This window comes from Lucilia cuprina, chromosome 5 (genome assembly GCF_022045245.1).
Source record: "Lucilia cuprina isolate Lc7/37 chromosome 5, ASM2204524v1, whole genome shotgun sequence".
Taxonomy (NCBI): Eukaryota; Metazoa; Arthropoda; class Insecta; order Diptera; family Calliphoridae; genus Lucilia; species Lucilia cuprina.
The window spans coordinates 25,702,821-25,711,422 of record NC_060953.1 but is presented as its reverse complement, the minus strand read 5'-3'; positions in this window follow the sequence as shown (position 1 = coordinate 25,711,422).

Sequence of the window (8,602 nt, the reverse complement as noted above, 5' to 3'; positions counted from 1 at the left end):
AATCATAATGCTTTAAAATGATGTCTAAATGACTATCATAGCGTGAAAACTGTCAATGTTATTTGCAGCCATATTGGAACCTCAAGCTATCGCGTTTTGAAAGCTGTGAAAATAATTCTACCGATCTATCCAATTGGCCATTTTCTAAAACTATATTATGCAATAAATTATATACCAAAACAAATGGCAACTATAATGCAATAAAAAGAGATATAAACGACTGCAATAACATGAAAACTATAAAAGATATTTGCAACCATATCGGAGCCTTAAATTACCGCATTTCCAAACCTGTACCAAAAAATATACCGATCTATCCAATTTTTGTAAAAATTCATTATGCCACAAATTATACACCAAAACTAAGTGCAACTGTAATGCTTTAAAATGATGCATAAACGATTGTATTGGCGTGAAAACTGTCAAAGTTATTTGCAACCATATCGGAACCTCAAATCACAGCGTTTTTAAACATAGAACAACAATTCTACCGATCCTTCAAATTGACCATTTTTTAGACGAACACATTATGCCACAAATGATAAACCAAATTAAAGTGTAATCATAATGCTTTAAAATGATGCATAAATGACTGTCATAGCATGAAAACTGACAAAGTTATTCACAACCATATCGGAACTTCAAATTACCGCCTTTTTGAACCTGGGAAAATAATTCTACCGATCTATCCAATTGGCCATTTTCTAAAACTACATTATGCAATAAATTATATACCAAGCAATTTTAATGCTTTAAAATGGTGCATAAACGTCTGTCCTAGCACGAAAACTGCCAAAGTTAATTGCAACCATATCGGAACCTCAGATTACTGCGTTTATTAAACATTCCATCTTTTTCGCATATTTGAAAGAACAGGATCAGGAGATAGAAGTAAACTATTAAAATATATTCATTCTGTGATTGCTGGGAGCATTTTCTTGAGCTGAAAAGTTGAACATGCTTAAAATCTCGATTCCTCGCTTCCTGGCTTCTTCTGTTAACTCTCCAAATGGAAGAATATTCAATTCAATTATTATTTGACCATGACACAAATACAATACTTTGTGTATCTGTTGTTTGTTAGTTCCCTCCATGGATACAGAGATACAAGTAATTTAGAAATTTCAGATGTATATTCCCCAAATCGATTTCCATTAATTTTATGTTTACTATGCAGTGCCATTTAAAATAGTGTTAACTCTTCGAAGCAACTCCTTGTCGATTCCAGTTATTTTTGAAGTAATTTCAAAATCACGAAAAAACCTTGTCGCCGTATTACCGTCATTTGTACTACCGCAACTTGGAAGTGGTTTGTCGATGTTTAATCCCATCTGAACTTTAAATTCTTCTTGGATTCTGCTTTTTTCCGCAGCTCTCAGTTCTTTCAATTCTTCATTATTTTTTGTTGATTTAGTAATATTTTCTGCACACTTCTATATTTGAGGTCGGTATGCTATGTGTAAAAAGTAATTCAAAAATCGTATTCTGGCATGAAGTGGTGAAATTCTGAAAGACAAGACTTCTTCATTAATACTTCTGCTTTTGTTTATATTTGAGAATTGCGACTTTTTTCTCATTACATATTGAGCATTTCCAGAAGGAAGAAGTTTCTGTTATGGCATTGTAGACCTTTCCATCAATCATTGTTAAGCTTAGCTGATATGATACGTTAATAGAGAATTCCTTTATTTTTATGGAAATGGCTCCAGTGCATTTATTTCATCTTTTAAATTATTCCACTAAATCTTTTGTTGTTTTCTTTGACTCCTTTATATATTCAAATCCAATGGGTCTACAAAAATTTTTTGAACCCGGAGTTGTATTGATCCATATATCTTTCAAATGAATTTCCGATGCTTGACGATGATGGATTAAGGGAATATGAACGAATCCGTAATGGCACTAATGATGACATAAATACACTTTTGTAGTCTGCTAATGTCCGACTTGTTTGTATTCTGAAGGTTCTGATAAACCGTCACATCCCCACTTACACATTAAGACAACATCACAGTTATGAATTTTCCTTAGTTGGTCTTCTGAAAATTCTGACACAATTCTTGATGCTGTGTTTTAGAGTAAAGATATATATAAATACAAGCTTCTACATCATTAACAGCAATAGGTGATGGTCGGATAGTTTGTTTTTTCCTGGATCGCCTTGTATGATGGTAATATATTGTGTCCTTTTTCATGCAGAGCTTTCCTTAATATTTGGTACTTATTTCGACTGAGACCCAGTTCCTCTTCAGTAAAATTTGATTGTGATGTTGGAGTTGGTATACTTTCCACAATTCGCTTAAGTCGTTTTGGTGAACATAAGTCTTCGTATGAATTTCAAGGCGCTCCTGCTGATGTGTTGTAAGTTGAGATTTCCGTAGTAGTTTTCATCCAACTACAAAATTTTAATCAAAATTTCTTTTGATTTCCATCCACAGACTTACTTTTTACATCAAAAAGTTTTAAAAAGTTTTCAATTTTTGATATGCCTGTTTTGTCTACTTTTCTACTATATGTAGTTTTTATATAATTTGAAATGTCTTCAATTCTTTCTGGCCCTTTTGAAGATACACTCCATAAAACGGAACACAACTCTTCATACTTTAATGTAAACTTCATTGTAGATTTATTAAATATGGTACTTAAAATCTGAGAATTCTACCAATTCTTGTCATTTCCGATACAGGTATTCCAAAGTAAAAAATTACGAACTGTCTACCTATTAACATTTAGGACTATATTACTATAACCTGTAATTCAGTCATTGATATTTCTTATTAGTGAATGAATCGAAATTATCATTACCTGTATATTTTTACCTATATGATCATAAACGAAACAGAACGAAATGATCTGTCGAAAAAAATTTAGGTAAAAAATAGTTATAAATTTCTGAAAATTTAAGCATAATAGGATCTTTCAATTATAAGGATAAGCAAGCAAATAGAAAATAGGTAAATATAAGATTTAAACATGTTGTCATATTTAATACTAAAATATGAAAAATATGAGATTAAAGGACACAGATTTAAATGAACATATTTTTGAATGTAATTGAGATATTGGCTTGAAATTTTTTGTAAAGGGTCGAGAATTTCCATATCTAACTAAAAAAAGATATTAAGGGTTAAATATGGACTAAATTGTTGTAGCTATCTGCGACCCTATTAAAATTTTGATATAAATCATAGTTTTAGAAATTTAACAAATATGTAAATATATGACAAAATCTTTATTTATGAACGAAACTCAATGAAATCTTCAACGCTTGTTAAATTTGTCATTTCAAATAAGAAAATGCAAAAAAAATAGGAATGAAAATCCCAAAAATGGGATTTTTTACATTTTTGCCCATAGGGTCCACATTTCTTTCAGGGCTGGGAAAATACTTTTGGAGTAAATAGAAAACATATAGGGTCCACATTTCTTTCAGGGCTGGGAAAATACTTTTGGAGTAAATAGAAAACATATTGAGGTTTCCAAAACTGCTTTCAGTTTTCTGATCCCCGCTTTGGGATTTTAGAACATGTCACCCAAAGTTGAAGTTTTGATAAAAAATAGGTCATATTCGGAAGGACGCAGTGGCAACATTTTCCAAAAATAGGACAAGTTTTTACGTTCTGCGTAAAGATACCTTTTAGAAAACTATAAAATTGTTATATGTTCCTAAAGAAAATTTTATTTAATTAATAAAAGAGTTAAGACACACTTTGGGCAAAAAAACCGCAAAAATCTAAAATTTTTTGAATTTTTAAATTAAAAAACGTATATTTTTGGATCTGTAAATGATATTGATAAATGATTATTGGAAATTTTGTTGTCTAACTAACAAGAAAAATTTGAGTCCATTTGGTCCAAAATTACGGCCGGTATTCAAAAAAAGGCAGACCAAGGTATGGTAAATTTTGTATCACTATAATTTTTAAATGACTATAAGTCGGAAGTTATAAAAGATAAGTTTTTTCAAGATCTCATCGAGCGCTTTCAGAAAATATAAAAATCTTTGTATTTGGGTGAAAAACAAAAAAATTGCACAAGTTAAAAATTTTTACATGCCGTAGTTACCCTACTTTGAGCCGCCACAGCTCCGTCCCTGGGGCATCTGCGGGGTTCATCTTCAAAACTTAAACTCGAATACTCCTTGGCTATGCTCACGTCAAATTTAATTCCGATCGGATCAGCCGTTTAGAAATGCCAGATTTATTTCAAAAAATTTCCATTCTGCCCCACTGTGCGACCTATCAAATTGGCCAATTTCTAAAAATAAACATTATGCTACAAATGATATACCATATTAAAGTGCAATCATAATACTTTAAAATGATGTCTAAATGACTATCATAGCATGAAAACTGTCAAAGTTATTCACAACCATATGGGAGCCTTAATTACCGCATTTCTAAACCAGTACCAATAAATATACCGATCTATCCAATTTTTTTTAAAATTCATTATGCCACAAATTATACACCAAAACAACTGTAATGCTTTAAAATGATGCATAAACGATTGTTCTGGAATGAAAACTGTCAAAGTTATTTGCAACCATATCGGAACCTCAAATCACAGCGTTTTTAAACATAGAACAACAATTCAACCGATCCTTCAAATTGACCATTTTTTAGACGAACACATTATGCCACAAATGATATACCAAATTAAAGTGCAATCATAATGCTTTAAAATGATGCATAAATGACTGTCATAGCATGAAAACTGTCGAAGTTATTCACAACCATATCGGAACCTCAAATTACCGCCTTTTTAAACCTGGGAAAATAATTCTACTGATCTATCCAATTGGCCATTTTCTAAAAATACATTATGCAATAAATTATATACCAAAACAAAAGGCAATTTTAATGATTTAAAATGGTGCATAAACGAATGTCCTAGCACGAAAACTGCCAAAGTTAATTGCAACCATATCGGAACCTCAGATTACTGCGTTTATTAAACATAGAACAATAATTCTACCGATCTATCAAATTGACCAATTTCTAAAAATACACATTATGCTACAAATGATATACCATATTAAAGTGCAATCATAATGCTTTAAAATGATTCATAAATGACTGTCATAGCGTGAAAACTGTCAATGTTATTTGCAGCCATATCGGAACCTCAAACTACCGCGTTTTGAAAGCTGTGAAAATAATTCTACCGATCTATCCAATTGGCCATTTTCTAAAAATATATTATGCAATAAATTATATACCAAAACAAATGGCAACTATAATGCAATAAAAAGATATATAAACGACTGCAATAACATGAAAACTATAAATGATATTTGCAACCATATCGGAGCCTTAAATTACCGCATTTCTAAACCTGTACCAATAAATATACCGATCTATCCTATTTTTGTAAAAACTCATTATGCCACAAATTATACACCAAAACAAGTGGAACTGTAATGCTTTAAAATGATGCATAAACGATTGTCCTGGCATAAAAACTGTCAATGTTATTTGCAACCATATGGGAACCTCAAATCACAGCGTTTTTAAATATAGAAACAACAATTCTACCGATCCATCAAATTGACCATTTTTTAGACGAACAAATTTATGCCACAAATGATATACCAATATAAAGTGCAATCATAATGCTCTAAAATGATGCATAAATGACTGTCATAGCATGAAAACTGTCAAAGTTATTCACAACCATATCGGAACCTCAAATTACCGCCTTTTTAAACCTTGGAAAATAATACTACCGATCTATCCAATTGGCCATTTTTATACCATACACCACTATAGTGAGGAGGGTATTATACGTTTGAAAATGGTTAAGATCGGTCTATTATTTCACCTAGCCCCCATACTACTGAACCCCCGAATAGGGCTTGTAAACCTTGTAATCAAACTACAGATCGCAATTTTGGAGATAATTTAATGAAATTTGGCACATGATCTTTTATTGTACCAGAGACGAAGCTTGTTGGAAATGGTTTACATCGGTCCATTATTTAACCTAGCCCCCATACAACTGAACCCGCCGATTGGGCTTTTAAGGTCATAATTGTGTTTAATACACTCGTGTCTGGACAAAAACCTGCCAAACCAAGTTTTATACTAGCCTTGATGATTTAGAAACGATAAAGTTTAATAATTGCTTAATTTAAACTTAAATATATATTTTTTACAGACATCGAATATGTGAAATAACATATTTACTCACTCTTGGAATAAGCCGTGGCGTAGCGGGAGGGCTTAAGTACTTCTTAACTTTTAAATTATTTAATTAAAAACATAGAAGGAAGCTAATTATTCCCCGAAATACACTGTGGTGTAGGGTATTATATGGTCGGGCTTGATCGACTATAACATTCTTACTTGTCTAAAAATACATTATGCAATAAATTATATACCAAAACAAATGGCAATTTTAATGCTTTAAAATGGTGCATAAACGACTGTTCTAGCAAGAAAACTGCCAAAGTTAATTGCAACCATATCGGAACCTCAGATTACTGCGTTTATTATACATAGAACAATAATTCCACCGATCTATCAAGTTGACCAATTTGTAAAAACACATCATTATGCTACAAATTAATACCATATTAAAGTGCAATCATAATGCTTTAAAATGATGTCTAAATGACTGTCATAGCGTGAAAACTGTCAATGTTATTTGCAGTCATATCGGAACCTCAAATTACCGCATTTTTAAAGCTGTGAAAATAGTTCTACCGATCTATCCAATTGGCCATTTTCTAAAAATATATTATGCAATAAATTATATACCAAAACAAATGGCAACTATAATGCAATAAAAAGATATACAAACGACTGCAATAACATGAAAACTATAAATGATATTTGCAACCATATCGGAGCCTTAAATTACCGCATTTCTAAACCTGTACCAATAAATATACCGATCTATCCAATTTTTTTAAAATTCATTATACACCAAAACAAAGTGCAACTGTAATGCTTTAAAATGATGCATAAACGATTGTTCTGGCATGAAAACTGTCAAAGTTATTTGCAACCATATCGGAACCTCAAATCACAGCGTTTTTAAACATAGAACAACAATTCTACCGATCCTTTAAATTGACCATTTTTTAGACGAACACATTATGCCACAAATGATATACCAAATTAAAGTGCAATCATAATGCTTTAAAATGATGCATAAATGACTGTCATAGCATGAAAACTGTCAAAGTTATTCACAACCATATCGGAACCTCAAATTACCGCCTTTTTAAACCTGGGAAAATAATTCTACCGATCTATCCATTTGGCCATTTTCTAAAAATACATTATGCAATAAATTATATACCAAAACAAATGGCAATTTTAATGCTTTAAAATGGTGTATAAACGACTGTCCTAGCACGAAAACTGCCAAAGTTAATTGCAACCATATGGAAACCTCAGATTACTGCGTTTATTAAACATAGAACAATAATTCTACCGATCTATCAAATTGACCAATTTCTAAAAATACACATTATGCTACAAATGATATACCATATTGAAGTGCAATCATAATGCTTTAAAATGATGCCTAAATGACTGTCATAGCGTGAAAACTGTCAAAGTTATTCACAACCATATCGGAACCTTAAAATACCGCATTTTTAAAGCTGTGAAAATAATTCTACCGATCTATCCAATTAGCCATTTTCTAAAAATATATTATGCAACAAATTATATACCAAAACAAATGGCAATTTTAATGCTTTAAAATGGTGCATAAACGACTGTCCTAGCACGAAAATTGCCAAAGTTAATTGCAACCATATCGGAACCTCAGATTACTGCGTTTATTATACATAGAACAATAATTCTACCGATCTATCAAGTTGACCAATTTGTAAAAACACACATGACACAAATGATATACCATATTATAGTGCAATCATAATGCTTTAAAATGATGTCTAAATGACTGTCATAGCGTGAAAACTGTCAATGTTATTTGCAACCATATCGGAACCTCAAATCACAGCGTTTTTAAACATAGAACAACAATTCTACCGATCCTTCAAATTGACCATTTTTTAGGCGAACACATTATGCCACAAATGATATACCAAATTAAAGTGCAATCATAATGCTTTAAAACGATGCATAAATGACTGTCAAAGCATGAAAACTGTCAAAGTTGTAAATAACCATATCGAAACCTCAAATTACCGCCTTTCTAATTACCTGGGAAAATAATTTTACTGATCTATCCAATTGGCCATTTTCTAAAAATACATTATGCAATAAATTATATACCAAAATAAAATGGCAATTTTAATGCTCTAAAATAGTGTGTATAAACGAATGTCCTAGCACGAAAACTGCCAAAGTTAATTGCAACCATATGAGAAACTCAGATTGCTGCGTTTATGAAACATAGAACAACAATTCTACCGATCCTTCAAATCGACCATTTTTTAGACGAACACATTATGCTACAAATGATATACCAAATTAAAGTGCAATCATAATGCTTTAAAATTATGCATAAATGGCTGTCAGAGCATGAAAACTGTCAAAGTTATTTACAACCATATCGGAACCTCAAATTACCGCCTTTTTAAACCTGGAAAATAATTCTACCGATCTATCCAATTGGCCAT